This window comes from Budorcas taxicolor, chromosome 5 (genome assembly GCF_023091745.1).
Source record: "Budorcas taxicolor isolate Tak-1 chromosome 5, Takin1.1, whole genome shotgun sequence".
Taxonomy (NCBI): Eukaryota; Metazoa; Chordata; class Mammalia; order Artiodactyla; family Bovidae; genus Budorcas; species Budorcas taxicolor.
This window is the reverse complement of record NC_068914.1, coordinates 106,763,379-106,782,949: the sequence shown is the minus strand read 5'-3', so window position 1 is coordinate 106,782,949 and position 19,571 is coordinate 106,763,379. Positions and strand designations below refer to the sequence as shown.

The window sequence follows — 19,571 nt, the reverse complement described above, 5'->3', positions numbered from 1 at the left end:
CAGACCACCAGTGACTATGACCTTTTCTTGGTGCAAGTTTGGCTTTGGGAAGTGCTTTGGAGCTTCTTCTCAGTCCAGTCACTGAGCTGGTCATTGCTGGTTGTCATATAAAATTCACTTGTCACATGTCACAATCCGTTCGAGAAATGGTTCATTGTTGTTGCATAGAATGAGAGAGGATAACATGTTAAAATAACAATTTTTAAATTTTTAGTCAGCTGTGAGGCACCCACTTATTGAGCTTTTTCACCTTTACAATTTGCTTCAAATGCCAAACAACCATAGAATGGTCAATGTTGAGTTCTTGGGCAACTTTTCATGTAGTTTTAAGAGGATCAGCTTCAGTGATCCTCTCAGTTGGTCATTGTTAACTTCCGATGGTCAGCCACTGTACTCCTCATCCTCAAGGCTCTCGTTTCCTTTGCAAAACTTCTTGAACAACCACTGCACTCTACATTCATTAGCAGTTACTGGGCCAGATGCATTGTTGATGTTTTGAGTTGTCTCTGCTGCTTTATGACCATTTTGAACTCGAATAAAAAATCGCTCAACTTTGCTTTTTGTCTAACATCATTTCTGTAGTCTAAAAGAAATATAAATTAAACAGCAAGTAATATGTCATTAGCAAAAAAATAAAGCGAGAAATGCACATTAAAATGATGTATAGCAGAACCACATTTATTTAAGAATGTATTTCAATATCAAATGACAAAGTTCAACAATTGTAAAACTGAAATTACTTTTGCCCCAACCTAATACACTAAATTCAGCTTGTGATATTTTCAGTTTTAAATGACAGGTAGATGAAAATTTTAAAAAGACTAGATCAGAAGTGGAATTAGTGTTCCCAAGAAAAGCCAGTGTGTATTATACCTCATTGGGCTTCCCTAGTGGCTGAGATGGTAAAGAATCTGCCTCCAATGCAGGAGACCTGGGTTTGATCCCTAGGTTGGGAAGATACCCTGGAGGAGGGCATGGCAACCCATTCCAGTATTCTTGCGTGGAGAATCCCCATGGACAGAGGAACCTGGTGGGCTACACTCCATGAGATCTCAAAGAGTCAGACACAACTTAACAACTAAGAACACAGCGTACACACCCATTATACCTACCAGCAAACTCCAGACCTACTCTGCATTCTAGACTCACTATGGTGGCAGCTGATTCCTAGTCACCTCTCTAATGGGACATGCCTCATCCACTTCTGAACAAGAAGCTGCCCAACCTCCACCTTCCAGGCAGTGAAAACTTGAGGGAAGAGAATAGGCCTAGGGAGGGAAAAAAAAAATGTGTGTTATGAGTCTAGGAATGTAGTTTCCTGCAGTACAGAAGACCCAGGTTCTATCCTTGGTTTGGGAAGATCTCCTGGAGAAGGAAATGGACACTCCAGTATTCTTGCCTGGAGAATTCCATGGACCAGAGGAGCCTGGTGGGCTACATACAGTCCATGGGGTCACAAAGAGTCGGACACAACTGAGAGGCTAACACTTTATGAGTCTAGGCGTTTTGAGGCTTAAAACAACAAATTCAGCTTTTTTCTCCTCCACTGTTCTTTTTTGAAGGATTGATTTATTTTATTCTTGGCTGTGCTGGTGTTCATTGCAGCGCATGGGCTTTCTCTAGTTGCAGTGAGCAGGGGCTACTCTTCATGGTGGTGCGCTGGCTTCCCGTTGCAGTGGCTTCTCTTGTTGCGGAGCACGGGCTCTAGGCGCAAGGGCTTCAGTAGCTGTGGTTCTCGGGCTCCGGAGCACTGGCTCAGTAGTTACGGCACATGGGCTTAGCTTCTCCTTGGAATGCGGAGTCTTCCTGGACCAGGGATCAAACCCAAGTCTCCTGCACTGGCAGGCAGATTCTTAACCAGTGGACCACCAGGGAAGCCCCTCTCCTCCACCCTTGTCTCCAATGAATGAAGGGGAATACCATGCTGTTGGGCTGACAAGAGGGAGAATGGGTTGTTTCTGGGGCCACTGGATCCCAAGGCTGCAATGATTGTCCTTAAAAAGCCACCAAAAGAAACAGATAGATAGAATTAAGATCACTTGGAAACTGTCATCTTCTATATATTATTCACTCAGTCTAGACATCTAGGTCATTGAATGGAGACAGGCAGATCAGAAAGATTTTTATGCATTCTTTGTGAAACTGTCAGATTTATTTTAGAAATCTGGGAGGGATCTCATTCAGTAGTTTTATAGTTGAAATGTTTATTTTGTTTTAATAGCATCAAAAGCCATGACCACCACTAAACCATAGCTAATTCTCACCTCTCTATACAGAGCATGTTTGCAGTCTTTGGATTTTTAACCATGCTCATTTTTCTCTTACTTGCGACTCCCAAATTCTATAATCTTCAGTGTGTGAAGCTTAGACTAGTTCTGAAATATGTAGGTAACGTCAAAGTCTTGATGCCTGTGGGTGATGTGTGGGGGAGACGAGGATCCCTCTTTCCTGTGCTTTCTGGGTTGAATGTGGGCCATGAAAGGATCCAAACTGGAAGAAGAGAGATGACAGAATGAAGGAAATTGTGGTCAGCAGGCTGGGGGCAGCATTCTATAGTCCTCTTCCATCACTAAGTATCAGCAAACTTAAGTGCAGGGGAAGAACACTACCAGAGTCAACAACACTGTGATCAGTTTAATGAAAGTGAGATTCCGGAGCCCTTTCTTTTTCTCCAGTTTAACTGAGATACAATTGGCATATAACACTGTATGAGTTTTAGGTATACAACATAAGGACTTGATACATGTGCTGCATGATAAGTTTAGTTAACATCCATCACATACTTACACATTGGGTTTGTTTGTATGTGTGATAAGAACTTCAGGATCTGCTCTGTCAATAACTTTCAAATGTACAGTATAGGCAAACCTCAAAGATATTGCAAGTTTGGTTTTCCAGATCACTGCAATGAATCAAATATCACAATAAAGTCACATGAATTTTTTGATTCCCCAGAGCATATGAAAATTATGTGTACAGTGTCCTGTAGCCTGTTAAGTGTGCAGTAGAACCATGTCTAAAAAACAATGTGTGTGCACGCTAAGTCACTTCAGTCGTATCCAACTCTTTGCGACCCCATGGACTGTGGCCCACCAGGCTCCTCTGTCCATGGGATTCTCCAGGCAGGAATACTGGAGTGGGATGTCATGTCCTTCTCCAGGGGATCTTCCCGACCCAGGGATTGAACCCGTGTCTCTTAGATCTCCTGCTTTGGCAGGCGGGTTCTTTACCGCTAGTGCCACCTCTGGTGCTGATTTAAAAATGCTTTATTGCTAAAATATGCTAACCATCATCTGAGCCTTCAGCATGTTGTAATCTTTTTTCAGTGGTAACAGAAGATCTGATCACAGTTCAGCGTAACAAATATAATAATAATGAGAAAGTTTGAAATATTACAAGAATTATGAAAATGGGACACAGAAACATGAAGTGAGCAAAGGCTATTGGAAGAATTGTCGACAGATTTGCTAAGTACAGGGTTCCACAAACCTTCAATTAAAAAAAAAACAGTATCATCAAAACACAATAAAATGAGGCATGCCTGTATGGTAACTGTTAACTATAGTCACCTTGCTATACATGTGCACTCCAGGGACTTACTCATCTTACAACTGAAAGTTTTTACTTTTTGACCATGTTCACCTATGTTTCCACTTCTTAAACTCAGAGTTGCTTTCCATTGAGGAATGTGGGGTTCCTAGTGGAAAGTACTTGTGGCTTATGTTGCAGAGATTGTCCCACAAAGTGGGAATTCACCGTTGCAAGAGAACTTCTATTATTGATGTTAGCTGATCTCTGACAATGGAATTAATACTGTAATTAGAGTTAGATGGTCTCTTTCATTCTGTTTCTCATTTTCTCCATTTGAAAATGACCCTCAGGGACTTGACTGTGACACTATGAAAATAAATGGCAGTATTGTCATCATCATTTAGTCATGTCTGACTCTGTGACCCCATGGACTGTAGCCCGCCAGGCTCCTCTGTCCATGGGATTTTCCAGGCAAGAACCCTAGAGTGGCAGTATAAGAATGTGTTAAAGCGCATGTTAGAGTCCCTTAATATGGGACCGTAACATGTTCCCTGGCAAGTCTCCCTCTTACAGAGTAGCAAGCTGCTCTCACGCAGAAACCTTTCCCTGGCACAGCCCCTAAAATTCACCAGGTCTGTGGCAGTGGCGATCCTGCTCCCAAGATCAGTGATTGAATAAAAACGGCAGCACTCCCAGCCTTACAGTCCTTTCATACCACCACCTTACCCGATCCCCACCCCCTGCCACCGTCAAAAAAAGAAAATAGATTAAATTAATAGATAGTGTTTATCAGTACATCCTGTCCATTGGCATAAGTTGTTGAGAATTAAACAAGCCAAAAAATATTAAGAAAATAAGTCACTTTTTCTCTTATTCCTATTTTGGGGAGGAGGGGTGGTAAGGGGATGGCTCAGGCGGTAAAGAATCTGCCTGCACAAGAATATACAATGGATTAAAGACAATCTCTTCAACAAGTGGTGCTGGGAAGACTGGTCAACCACTTGTAAAAGAATGAAACTAGATCACTTTCTAACACCATACACAAAAATAAACTCAAAATGGATTAAAGATCTAAACGTAAGACCAGAAACTATAAAACTCCTAGAGGAGAACATAGGCAAAACACTCTCCAACATAAATCACAGCAGGATCCTCTATGATCCACCTCCCAGAATACTGGAAATAAAAGCAAAAATAAACAAATTGGATCTAATTAAAATTAAAAGCTTCTGCACAACAAAGGAAACTATAAGCAAGGTGAAAAGACAGCCTTCTGAATGGGAGAAAATAATAGCAAATGAAGCAACTGACAAACAACTAATCTCAAAAATATACAAGCAACTCCTGCAGCTCGATTCCAGAAAAATAAATGACCCAATCAAAAAATGGGCCAAAGAACTAAATAGACATTTCTCCAAAGAAGACATACGGATGGCTAACAAACACAGGAAAAGATGCTCAACATCACTCATTACCAGAGAAATGCAAATCAAGACCACAATGAGGTACCATTTCACACCAGTCAGAATGGCAGCAATCCAAAAGTCTACAAGCAATAAATGCTGGAGAGGGTGTGGAGAAAAGGGAACTCTCTTACATTGTTGGTGGGAATGCAAACTAGTACAGCCACTATGGAGAACAGTGAGGAGATTCCTTAAAAAATTTTAAATAGAACTGACTTATGACCCAGCAATCCCACTGCTGGGCATACACACTGAGGAAACCAGAATTGAAAGAGACGTGTACCCCAGTGTTCATCACAGCACTGTTTACAATAGCCAGGACATGGAAACAACCTAGGTGTCCATTAGCAGATGAATGGATAAGTAAGCTGTGGTACATATACACAATGGAGTATTACTCGGTCGTTGAAAAGAATACATTTGAATCAGTTCTAATGAGATGGATGAAACTGGAGCCGATTATACAGAGTGAAGTAAGCCAGAAAGAAAAACACCAATACAGTATACTAACACATATATATGGAATTTAGAAAGATGGTAATGATAACCCTGTATGTGAGACAGCAAAAGAGACACAGATGTTTAGAACGGACTTTTGGACTCTGTGGGAGAGGGAGAGGGTGGGATGATTTGGGAGAATGGCATTGAAACATGTATACTATCATGTAAGAAACAAATCGTCAGTCTATGTCTGATGCAGGATACAGGATGCTTGGGGCTGGTGCACGGGGATGATCCAGAGAGATGATATGGGGTGGGAGGTGGGAGGGGGGTTCATGATTGGGAACTCATGTACACCCGTGGCGGATTCATGTCAATGTATGGCAAAACCAATGCAGTATTGTAAAGCAAAATAAAGTAAAAATAAAAATTAAAAAAAAAAAAAAAAAAGAATCTGCCTGCAATGCAGGAGACTTGGGTTGGATCCCTGGGTCAGGAGGATCCCCTGGAGGAGGGCATGGCAACCCACTCCAACATTCTTGCCTGGAGAATCCCAGGGACAGAGGAGCCTGATGGGCTACAGTCCATGAGGTCACAAAGAGTTGGGCACAACTGAGTGACTAACACTTTCACTTTCAAGGGGTTGGATGTTATGAGTCTTAAATCAATCCCAATTTATGCTAAGTTAGAAAGTAGGCATTCTGATTGTTTTTTTCTCACAGATTGTTTTACAGCATTCATACATGTGTTCATTATAACTCCTCCTGTGTAACTGAAAAGCAAATGTCATGCCTAGGGTTGAGGTCTTTAGAATCAGTCTGGCTTTTTTATTTACTTATTTTTAACGGTAGGATAATTGCTTTACAGTGTTGTGTTGGTTCTGCCATACGCCAACATGAATCAGCCATAGGTATACACACGTTCCCCCCCGCTTGAACCTCCTCCCTTCTCCTACCGCATCCCACCTCTGTAGACTCACCAAGCGCCAAGTTGAGCACCCTGCACTACACACAGCTTCCCTGAGCTAAGTGTTTTATATATGATAATGTATCTATTTCAGTGCCACTCTCAACCTGTCCCACCCTCTCCTGCCCCTGCTGCATCCATAAATCTGTCCTCTACGTCTGAGTCCCCATTCCTGTCCTGCAGATAGGATCATCAGTACCGTTTTTCTAAATTCCATATATCTGTGTTAATATATGATGCTTTATGTTTAACATATGTTAACATATGACACTTTAATATATGTTTAACATAAATATATATGTTAATATGTTTTTCTCTTTCTGACTTACTTGACTCTGTATAACAGGCTCTAGGTTCATCCACCTCACTGGAACTGACTAAAATTTATCCCTTTTTATGGCTGAGTAATATTCTATTGTATGTATATTTGTCCACCTCATGCAAAGGGTTGACTGAGTGGAAAAGACTCTGATGCTGGGACGGATTGGGGGCAGGAGGAGAAGGGGACGACAGAGGATGAGATGGCTGGATGGCATCACCGACTCAATGGACATGAGTCTGAGTGAACTCCGGGAGATGGTGATAGACAGGGAGGCCTGGTGTGCTGCAATTCATGGGGTCGCAAAGAGTCGGACATGACTGAGCGACTGAACTGAACCAAACCACAACTTCAATTCATCTGTCAAGGGTCTAGGTCACTTCCCTGTCCTGGGTATTGTAAATAGTGCTGCAGTGAACATTGGGGTGCACGTGTCTTTTTCAATTATGGTTTTTTCAGGATATATGCCCAGTAGTAGGATTGCTGGGTCATATGGTAGTTTTATTCCTAATTTTAAAATAAATCTCCATATTGTTCTCCATAGTGGCTATATCAGTTTACGTTCCCACCAACAGTGCAAGAGGGTTCCCTTTCCTCCATATCCTCTCCAGAATTTGTTGTTTGTAGCTTTGATGATGACCATTCTGGCCGGTGTGAGGTGACAGCTTATGGTAGTTTTGATCTCTTATTGTTGTTCAGTCTCTAAGTCATGTTTGACTCTGCAACCCTGTGGGCTGCAGCACACCAGGCTTCCCTGTCCTTCACCAGCTCCCAGAGTGTGCTCAAACTCATGTCCATCGAGTCAGTGATGCCATCCAACCATCTCATCCTCTGTCACCCCTTTCTCCTCCTGCCTTCAATCTTTCCCAGCATCAGGGTATTTTCCAATGAGTCCCCTCTTTGCATCAGGTGGCCAAAGTATTGGAGCTTCAGCATCAGTCCTTCCAGTGAATATTCAGGGTTTATTTCCTTTAGGATTGACTGTTTTGATCTCCTTGCTGTCCAAGGGACTCTCAAGAGTCTTCTGTAGCACCACAGTTGAAAAGCATCAATTCTTTGATTTGCATTTCTCTAATAAGTGATGTTGAGCATTTTTTCATGTGTTTATTAGCCATCTGTATGTCTTTGGAGAAATGTCTGTTTAGGTCTTCTGCTCATTTTTTGATTGAGTTGTTTGTTTTTCTGATATTGAGCTGTATGAGCTGCTTATATATTTTAGAGATTAATCCTTTGTCAGTTGCTTCATTTGCAATTATTTTCTCCCACTCTGAGGGTTGTCCTTTTATCTTGTTTGTGGTTTCCTTTGCTGTATGGAAGTTTTTAAGTTTAATTAGGTCCCATTTATTTATGTTTTTTTTTCCATTACTCTAGGAGATGGGTCATAGAGGATCTCACTGTGATTTATATTAAAGAGTGTTCTGCCTATTTTTCCCTCTAAGAGTTTTATAGTTTCTGGTCTTACATTTAGGTCATTAGTCCATTTTGAGTTTATCTTTGTGTATGGTGTTAGTGTTCTAATTTCATTATTTTACACATAGCTGTCCAGCTTTCCCAGCACTGCTTATTGAAGAGATTATCTTTTCTCCATTGTATATTCTTGGCTCCTTTGTCCAAGATAAGGTGACCGTGGGTGTGTGGGTTATCTCTAGGCTTTGTGTCTTGTTCCATTGGTCTATATTTCTGTTGTTGTGCCAACACGATGTAATCTTGATGACTGTAACTTGGTAGGATAGTCTGAAGTCAAGAAGGTTGATTCCTCCACTTCCATTCTTCTTTCTCAAGATTGCTTTTGCTATATGGAGTCTTTTGTGTTTCCATACAAATTGTGAAATTTTTTGTTCTAGTTCTGTGAAAAATGCTATTAGGTAATTTGATAGGGACTGCGGAGAAGGCAATGGCACCCCACTCCAGCACTCTTGCCTGGAAAATCCCATGGACAGAGGAGCCTGGTGGGCTGTGGTCCATGGGGTCGCGAAGAGTCAGACACGACTGAGCGACTTCCCTTTTACTTTTCACTTTCATGCATTGGAGAAGGAAATGGCAACCCACTCCAGTGTTCTTGCCTGGAGAATCCCAGGGATGGGAGAGCCTGGTGGGCTGCCGTCTATGGGGTCACACAGAGTCGGACACGACTGAAGTGACTTAGCAGCAGCAGCAGCACTGAATCTATAGATTGCTTTGGGTAGTATGATCACTTTCACAATATTGACAGAATCAGCCTGGTTTTGAATCCCAGGTCTGCACTTCTTAGTTTCATCGTTTGAACAAGAATGCCTCTAATCCTGTTTCCTCCTCTGTAAAATAGAGATAACAGCAGCACCCTCCTCCTGGGGTTACTGTGAGGATTCAGCGAGATGACACACGCCCATGTCTGTTCATGGACACATGGCCCATGGTGCTCAGTCCATCTTAGCCGCTGAGGAGGGAGAGCCGCAGCTGCAGTTATGGTGGTGCTTGTGTTCTTTCTTACCAGACCCTGTGTGAGGATTTGGTTTATAACATATTTGCTGCAGCAGTGTCCCACACCTGAGGGGAAAGTCCAAGCCTGTATAAAACACATTTCTGTCCTGGCAGCTCAAGCGCAAGTTAGAAAAGAATTTCCAGACAGAGCATTTCAGAAGGGAGTGAGTTTATTAAGAGCAGGGAGCGGAGGTAATGAAGGCGCTGCAAACGCAGTGGGCCGACCTTCTGACACCCTAGAGACAGCTGACAGCATGCTATTAGAATAGCGGGCTGGCTCAAGGGAAAGCAGAGGCTTTTTGTGGGTTAATAGTCAATTTTTACAGCCTCAAGACAAAGGAAGTTCCTCCTGGAAGGGTGGTATTGGGTGATTGGTTTGAGTGCTGTAGGATAGGTACAGGGGTGGGCATTTTTGCCTCATTTGGGGCCAGGAAGCTTGCTGGTGATGATCAGGGTGGACGGGAGCTTTTGGCAACGGTTACAAAGGGGCTCAGTCAGCTTCAGAAGTGGCCTTGGTTCTAGACTCTGTGTCTCTGGCCTTGGTGCAAAGCCTCACACTTGTGGCCTTGGGATAGGACGCCACAATTTCTACATTTATAGAGTGCTTGCCCTGAATTGGACACAACTGAGCGACTGAACTAACTACCCTGAGTTAGTTACATGGCCCTGCTAAGATCTCAGAGTTTCAAAAGGATTCAGTCCTCAGTCGTATCTGACTCTTTGTGACCCCATGGACTGCAGCACACCGGGCTTCCCTGTCCATCACCAACCCCCACAGCTTGCTTAAACTCATGTCCATCAAGTTGGTGATGCCATCTAACCATCTCATCCTGTCATCTGCTTCTCCTGCCTTTTTAGTCTTTCGCAGCATCAAGATCTTTACCAGTGAGGCAGTTCTTTTTTTTTTTTGGCTTGTTCAATAAGTTTATTATTGTATTATCTGACAAATCTTGATAGAAAATTGTGGTTTGGTTTAAGTCTCAGCAGCTCGTTCCTGAGCTCTAAGGAAGCTTGCCTTTTTCTGAGCTACCCGATCTTTCTTCTGGGCAAGTGACATTTTGGGACGGTTCCACCTCTTCTTTTTAACTTCTTTCTTAGGCTTCTTCTCATACACTGGATTCTCTCATATTGCAGCATGAGCTTTCTTATACATCTCCTCCATGTCTGGAGTTACGTTGTTCTTTATGTACTGAGAGAACTGTTTCTTGTAAGCATCTTCATCTTCTTCAATCAGGTAACGCATGTAATCTGCAACATTTTGCCCCATGATGTGCTTTCGGTGTACCTCAGCACTGAATTCTTTGCTTTCTGAATCATAACCAGGGAACCGTTTGGTACTGTGAGGGATAGACAAGCCTCCATCGACAGCTCCCTTTAGGGCCCCAAACATTTTATTCCTGGTAGTAGTTCTGGCAAGTCCTGCATCCAAGTAACAGGTGAAGGCACCAGGTTGACCATCAATGCTTTCCACTTTGTATTCATCACCAGTCACCTTGACTTGGCCTTCATAAATTTTGTCCATACCAAACCTATTAAGAAGCCTGCGGGCCAGCAGCAGGCCAGTACAATATGCGGCAGCATAGTTTGTCAAGCCAACCTTCACACCGTACTTTGGGAGTTTGTGAGCATAAGCTGCACAAACTATCATATCTCCTTCTCTACGGGCATAAGCAATCTGACAAATGATATCTCTGTTCGTTACACGAACTATCGTTCTGTATTTAGGTGTGTTGTACTTATTTTTATCTTGGATTACCAATCATTTCCGAGCATAATAGTCAGTTTTGCCCTCTCGCCTTCTTCTGAATTTCACTTGGTATCTCTTGAAGTAGGCCTTGTTCTTGACAACTTTAACAAACCCCATCCTGCGGAACAGAACCCCAACTCCGCGGCTTGCCACAGAGCTGCAGAACCAGCACGGCTCCGGCGGGGAGAAAGCAGTGAGTCAGTTCTTTGCATCAGGTGGCCAAAGGATTGGAGCTTCAGCACCAGTCCTTGCAATGAATTTTCAGGACTGATTTCCTTTAGGAGGAACTGGTTGGATCTCCTTGCCGTCCAAGGGACTCTCAAGAGTCTCCTCCAATACCACAGTTCAAAAACATCAGTTCTTCAACACTCAGCTTTATGGTTCAGCTCTCACATCCATACATGACCACTGGAAAAACTATAGCTTTGACTGGATGGACCTTTGTCCATAAAGTAATGTCTTTGCTTTTTAATATGCTGTCTAGGTTTGTTACAGCTTTTCTTCCAAGGAATGACCATCTTTTAATTTCATGGCTACAGTCACCATCTGCAGTGATTTTGGAGCCTAAGAAAATAAAGTCTCACTGTTTCCATTGTTTCCCCATCTATTTGCCATGAAGTGATGGCACCGGATGCCATGGTCTTCATTTTTTGAATGTTGAGGTTTTTTTTATTTATTTAATTGGAGACTAATTACTTTACAATATGGTTTTTGCCATACATCAACATGAATCAGCCATGGGTTTACAAGTGTTTTCTGAATGTTGAGTTTTAAGCCAAGTTTTTCACTCTCTTCTTTCACTTTCAAGAGGCTCTTTAGTTCCTGTTCACTTTCTGCCATAAGGCTGGTGTTATCTGCATATCTGAGGTTAGTGATATTTCTCCCTGCAATCTTGATTCCAGCTTGTGCTTCATTCTGTCTGGCATTTTGTATATAAGTTAAATAAGCAGGGTGAAAACATACAGCCTTGATGTACTCCTTTCCCAATTTAGAACCAGTCCATTGTTCCATGTCCAGTTCTAACTGTTGCTTCTTCACCTGCAAACAGATTTCTCAAAAGGGACACAGTAGATTGTTATTGTTGTTTAGTTACCAAGTCATGTCTGACTCTTTGAGAGCCCATGGACTACAGCACGCCAGACCTCCCTACCTCTCACCAGCTCCCAGAGTTTGCCCAAGTTTATGTCCATTGAATCAGTGATGCAATCCAACCATCTCATCTTCTTTCACCCTCTTCTTCTGCCTTCAATCTTTCCCAGCATCGGGGTCTTTTCCAATGAGTTAGCTGTTCTCATCAGGTGGCCAGAGTATTGGAGCTTCAGCATCGGTCCTTCCAATGAATATTCAGGACTGATTTCCTTTAGGACTGACTAACGTTTGATCTCCTTGCTGTCCCAGGGGCTCTCAGGAGTCCTCTGCAGCACCACAGTTCAAAAGCATCAATTCTTCAGCACTCTGCATTCTTTGTGGTCCAGCTCTCACATCCAGACATGACTAATGGAAAGAATACAGCCTTTGCCTAAATGGCCCTTTGTTGGCAAAATGGTGTCTTTGCTTTTTAACACACTGTCTAGATTTGTCTTAGCTTTCCTGCCAATAAGCAACCATCAACCATCTTCTAATTTCATGGCTGCAGTCACTGTCCACGGTGATTTTAGAGCCGAAGAGGAAATCTGTCACTGCTTCCACCTTTCCCCTTCCATTTACCATGAAGTGATGGGACCGGAAACCATGATCTTATTTTATTTAATATTGAGTTTTAGACGTAACAGACAGTTGCAGTCAAATCCTGTCCATGAGGCTGTGCCAGCCCCCAGCAGAGCGGGAGCACCCAGGGCAGAGGATTGAGTTTGAATGTTGAGTTGGTGTGAAAACATGTGGTTCTCTTGGAGGCGTGACAGTTCATTAATGCACTTTGGACAGATGAGGTCAGGCATTAGACAGGCATCTGCCATAAGCAAAGAAAAACTCATTTTTATCAACTGACTTGTTCCTTTGAGAAAGATTTTCAGAAGGGTTAAAATTTGGTAAGTGAAAACGGTCTTAAATTGGTAAGTGCCCCTTTTCAGAAGCATCACGAGTTGGTGAAGGGTTTACAGTAGCTTCCACTTGGAGCTTTTATTTTTGAAGAGTGGGGAGGAGTTGAAATCTAGCAAACCTCCCTCCTGCACACTCTTTCCCCAAATCTCTGCTGAGTGACACAACAGAGATGGGTCATGCTCCCCTTCTGCCCAGGCAGGCCAGCCCCTCTGGCGAAGGTGTGAGAGGCCTGCCGTCCAGCCTCTGTGGGCTGTGGTTCCGTGTGAACAGGTGATCACAGGGCGTGCATGCTGCAGAGAACCTGGAACTTTATGAGAAAGCAAGTCCTGCCTTACTGAGCTGGGGCCCAACTTCCTTTCTGTCTTTCACTGAGCTGCTGACCCTCATGGACTCGGGGTGAGGCATGACTTTAAACCTTAGTAGATGCAGTGGAATGCTCTGCTACCTTTAAAAATCTGGTTCTTGAAGACCATTTAATGGCATGCAAAAACCATTCATGATTTAATGTTGCATGAAAAAGCAACTCATGAAATTGCAGATAAAGTATCATTCTAATTTTGTTTTTATAAATATTCATATAGCTTATAAAAGTAATCATGGATATATACAAATGTAAAATAAACCAAAATGTAGCAGTGGCTCTATCCCAGCAGTAGAATTTTTTAATTTATGTATTTTCAAAAATTTCTGCATAGACCCCTGTTCCATGTAGAGAGAAACATTAATTTCATGACTTTTAGTTAGCTGGAATTAGCCCTAAAGAGGCTCTCTGTTTTATCCAGTTGCCATGTCAGCCCTGAACTAGATATTCATTTTAGCAGGATGCCTAATACTTAATTTCTAAATGCTGAAGACCTGTGATTAAGCAGTGTTTGTTTCTGTAAATGTGCTTGTGCTAAGTTACTTCAGTGGTGTCTAACTCTTTGCAACTCTATGGACTGTAGCCCACCAGGCTCCTCTGTCCATGGGATTCTCCAGGCAAAAATACTGGAGTGGGTTGCCATGCCCTCCTCCAGGGGATTTTCCTGATCCAAGGATTGAACACACATCTCTTAGGTCTTCTGCATTGGCAGGTGGGTTCTTTACCACTAGCGCCACCTGGGACGTCCATTCTGTAAATATAATTTATCAAGATGAAATTTCTGACTTTACTTGAGAGACTAACTAGGTAGAGCTAAGGAGATGTCAATGAATTCTGTGAACATGCCCAGAATATTTTCAGTTATTTTTGCCTCAAGACGTGGGTGAAGCAAGTTGTAGATGAAGCCTACCCTGGGTCTTAAAAAAAATAAGACACAGAAGCAAGATACAGCTAAAGGAGAAATGTGGCTTCTTTCTGGAGACCTTGAACATATATCCTTCTTCAGATTCTTTTATATTATAAATTATTACAAGATATTCAATATAGTTCCCTGTGCTATATAGTAGAAGTCCTTGTTATTTATTTTATATATAGTAGTGTGTATCTGTTAATCCCAAATTACTGATTTACCCCATCCAGTCCCCCTTTGGCAACCATATGTTTGTTTTCTATGTCTGTGAGTCTATTTCTGTTTTGTAAACAAGTTCTTCGGATCATTTTGTTAGAGTTCACACATAAGTGATATCATATGATAGTTGTCTTTGTCTGACTTCACTTAGTATGATCATCTCCAAGTCCATCCATCTTGCTGAAATGGCATTATTCATTCAAAAATGAATTATTTCATTCATTATTTTATGGCTAATAGTCCTGTGAGGGTGTGTGTATACGAGTGCCACATCTTCATTCATCAGTGGACATTAGGTTGCTTCCATGTCTTGGCTACTGTAATAGCACTGCTTTGAACATTGGGGTGCATGTATCTGCAAATTAAGAGTTCCTGTCTTTTCTGGATACATGCCCAAGAATGGGATTGCTGGATCATATGGTACCTCTATTTTTAGTGTGTTTTTTTTTTTTTAGGAAACTCCGTATTGTTCTTCATAGCAGCAACACCAATTTACATTCCCACTAACAGTGTGGAAGGGCTCCTTTTTCTCCACATCCTCTTTGGCATTTGGTATTTGTGGGCTTTTTGATGATAGCCATTCTGACCAGTGTGCGGCAGTACATCATTGTAGTTTAGGTTTGCATTTCTCTGCTAGCGATGTTGAGCATCTTTTAATGTGCCCATTTACCATGTGTATATCATCTTTGGAGAAATGTCTGGTTAAGTCTTCTGCCCATTTTTTGATTGGGTTCTTTGTGTGTATTTTGGAAATTAATGCCTTGTTGGTTGCATCGTTTGCAAATATTTTCTCCCATTCTGTAGGTTGTCTTTTAGTCTTGTTTATGGTTTCATTTGCTATGCAAAGGCTTTTAAGTTTAATTAGGTTCAGTTTATTTTTGCTTTTGTTTCCATTACTCTAGGAGATGAATCCAAAAAATATATGTTGCTGTAATTCATGTCAAAAAGTATTTTGCCTATATTTTCCTCTAGAACTTTATAGAATCTAGGAGTTTAGAGTATGCTAGTCTTACATTTAGGTCTGTAATCCATTTTGAGTTCATTTTTGTATATAGTATTAGAGAATGTTTAATTTCATTTTTTTTTATATGTAGCTGCCCAGTTTTCCCAGCACCACTTATTAAAAAAGACTGTCCTTTCTCCATTTTATATGGTCTTTTGTTGTAGATTAATTGACCATAAGTGTCTGGATTTATTTCTGGACTCTATTCTGATGCATTAATCTGTTTTTGTACCAATACCACACTGTTTTGATTAGTGTAATTTTGTCATATAGTCTGAAGTCAGGGAGTCTGATTCCTCTAGTGCTGTTCTTTCTCACAATTGTTTTGGCTGTTTGGGGTGTTTTGTGTTTCCATACAAATTTAAATTTTCCCAGTTCTGTGAAAAATGCCATTGGTAATTTGGTAGGTATTGCATTGAATCTACAGATTGCATTGGGGGAGGTATGGTCATTTTAACAATATTGATTCTTCCAATTCAAGATCATGGTGTATCTTTCCATCTCTGTCATCTTTCATTTCTTTTATCCGCATCCTGTAGTTTTCAGAGGACAGGTAAACACCTGCTTAGGTTTTCTCCTAGGTATTTTATTCTTTTTGATGTGATGGTGGAAGAACTTTTCTTCCTGGGTCTCCAAGAGGGGATATTATGTGATGGTGTCTTCAGGAACATTCATATGCCAAATCTCCAAAACATAAGATGGTTCCTCAGAGGGTCCCTCAATGCAAGTGGAGGCAGAACACCAGCAGATTCATGAAAGCAATAAGGCAGGGCAGCCTAGTGGCCCAAAAGTCTTTATCTAAAGTCAGATCTGGGTTTGAATCCTGGCTCTTTCCCTTACTAGCTGTGTGAACTTGGCCAAGTTAATCTCACTAATCCTGAATGTCTCACACATAAAATGGAGATAAGTCCTCCTCTACACGGTGGTTGCGAGGGTTAGATAATCTGCATCAGGCATTTAGCTCATCTCTGAGATGTACTTGGCAAAGTCATGTGATAGTTTTCACTACTGCTTTATCATCTATATGAGAGGAAGTAGAATGTGGTTCAAGTTCACCGGTGGTCTGATTTGGTGCAGGGATCAAAACTAGCACAGCTACAAAACTGGATTGATTATGTGTCCATAAGTTAATGTCCACATAGAACATTTTCCAGCTAGGTTTGATAGAAATTGAACAGAATTTTTGCTCTGGACTTGGAGTCGAGGTATTGGGGTTTCAGGTTAAAGAAAGAACTGAGTATTCTAAAATTCAGCTGAGCAGATGCTAGAATTGACATCCAATAGAAAACTGAAGAGCTTAAATGAGACTTTTGACCAAATGGATGGCCAGCGCCACTGGTTCATGGGGGTGAGTCATGGAAACACCAAAAAACAGGGTCTGGATTTTGCCTGGAGAAGTTCCCAGCCCTCTCTGCCAAAGAACAAAGAGGCAGGTGATAGATATGAGCTAGATTTTCTCTTATTTTTAATTCTCAAATGCAAAAGCTTATTATTTTATGATTGTAAAATTATTCATTTTCATTTGAATGAAGTTCATACTGCTGCTGCTGCATGGCTTCAGTCGTGTCTGATTCTGTGCGACCCCACAGACGTCAGCCCACCAGGCTCCCCTGTCCCTGGGATTCTCAAGGCAAGAACACTGGAGTGGGTTGCCATTTCCTTCTCCAATGCGTGAAAGTGAAGTCGTTCAGTCGTGTCTGAATCTTAGTGACCCCATGGACTGCAGCCCACCAGGCTCCTCCATCCATGGGATTTTCCAGGCAAGAGTACCGGAGCGGGGTGCCATTGCACTTCTTTACAAAGAAGTGTAAAAAAAACTGTCCTCAACACTCAATGATCTCAACTCAATGATCTCAACACTCAATGATAACCATTTCAGTTCGGTTCAGTTCAGTCGACTCTTTGCGACCCCATGAATCACAGCATGCCAAGGCCTCCCTGTCCATCACTAACGCCTGGAGTTCACTCAGACTTAGGTCCATCTAGTCAGTGATGCCATCCAGCCATCTCATCCTCGGTTGTCCCCTTCTCCTCCTGCCCCTAATCCCTCCCAGCATCAGGGTCTTTTCCAATGAGTCAACTTTTCACATGAGGTGGCCAAAGTACTAGAGTTTCAGGTTCAGCATCAGTCCTTCCAAAGAAATCCCAGGGCTGATCTCCTTTAGAATAGACTGGTTGGATCTCCTTGCAGTCCAAGGGACTCTCAGGAGTCTTCTCCAACACCACAGTTCAAAAGCATCAATTCTTCAGTGCTCAGCTTTCTTCACAGTCCAACTCTCACAGCCATACATGACCACTGGAAAAACCATAGCCTTGACTAGATGGGCCTTTGTTGGCAAAGTAATGTCTCTGCTTTTCAATATGCTATCTAGGTTGGTTATAACTTTCCTTCCAAGGAGTAAGTGTCTTTTAATTTCATGGCTGCAATCACCATCTGCAGTGATTTTGGAGCCCCCCAAAATAAAGTCTGACACTGTTTCCACTGTTTCCCCATCTATTTCCCATGAAGTGATGGGACCAGATGCCATGATCTTCATTTTCTGAATGTTGAGCTTTAAGCCAACTTTTTCACTCTCCACTTTCACTTTCGTCAAGAGGCTTTTTAGTTCCTCTTCACTTTCTGCCATAAGGGTGATGTCATCTCCATATCTGAGGTTATTGATATTTCTCCCAGCAATCTATTTAATAACATTTTAATATATATCCATTTTATATGCACATAGATACCATCTATGTTTGTATGTATACGTAAGTTTTACTGAGTCTTTTACTCAGTCTTTTAAATGCCTCCGTTTTCATCTTAAATGGCTGCCTAGTAGCCCCTGTATCGATCTATGTAATATATTTAATCAATTCCCTATGAAGGATATTTTTAACACTGTGATGAATATTCTTGCGAATATGCCATTGAACCTTTGAGCCCAAAAGATTTTCAAACCGGGAGTTTCCAACACAGAAAAATCCTAGCGATGTGCCAATTAATATAAATTATTTACCTGAGTGGCCAGAATTTTTCCTAGGGGACAGACTACTTATAGTCTACGCAGCAGCTATTCTAACACCAAATTGATGAGAGTGCCAGATGAGATGCAGGGGGTCAATGAGGGACACCTCTTTGTCTATATCCTGAACCCCATCTCCCTGACATCATTCAGAGAGCAATTCCTGGACACCTGTTAGAGGGCAGGCACCAAGGACTCAGCCCTCAACATAAGGAAGTAGCTTGGTAAATATCCATGGTGATTGACGTTCAACTGCCAGTCCTGACTGCCTTAAGAAGCTCACAGTAAATACAGGCTGGCCTGCAGACCTCTCTAGTTTCCATAGAATAACAAGTTTGCATCCTTGGATTATACTTAAAATCTGTCCTTAAAATATGGTGGCCCTCTAATGTAATCCACATAGCAAAATCCTAGGGAGTGGAGAAGGGGAAGGCCTTTGGAGATTGTAATGTGCCCCCTGAGACCGGTGTCCCCATTGAATTGAGATTCCCTGCCTTCACCCCAAAGACACTCCATTGGAGAGGAAGAGTTGCCTTTCATCCCTTATATCATCCCTCACCATGCAAGGGGCAGAGCCACCAGCTGAGAATCCCTGTGTTAACAGTCCATGTGAAATTGTAGAGAACACCCTCTGCCTAGAGAACACCTGCCTGACTGGAGACACCCTCCAAGCATGAGACCCTCACCCAGCCAAGATACATCTATCACCCAGGAGCTTCTGTATTTAATGTTAAGATTTTTTCTTTTTTAACAGTTTGAAGAGGTCTTCTATTTTTTTACTGAAGTATAGTTAATTTATAATGTTGTGTTAGTTTCTGGTATACAACAAAGCAATTCAGTTATACATATATTTTTTCATTATAGTTTATTATAAGATACTGAATCTAGTTCCCTGTGCTATACAGCAGGTCCTTGGTGCTTGTCTATTTTATATGTAGCAGTGTGACTCTGTTCATCCCAAATCCCTAATTTATTCCTCCCCCACTTTTCCCTTTTGGTAACCATACATCTGTCTTCTAGGTCTCTGAGTCTATCTCTGTTTGTAGATAAGTTCACTTGTATCATCATTTAGTCTCCGCATATAAGTGATATCATATGGTATTTGAGTT

The 19,571-nt window shown here is 41.8% G+C and overlaps 1 protein-coding gene and 1 pseudogene across 1 annotated transcript in view; one reads left to right on the top strand and one right to left on the bottom strand.

Annotated features, from left to right (window-relative positions):
- ANKS1B (ankyrin repeat and sterile alpha motif domain containing 1B) overlaps positions 1-19,571 on the top strand; it is a 1,150,548-nt gene that overhangs the window by 1,118,274 nt on the left and 12,703 nt on the right. The gene's annotated exons all lie outside the window — the stretch shown is intronic.
- Positions 10,087-11,099, bottom strand: LOC128048404 (60S ribosomal protein L5-like; annotated as a pseudogene).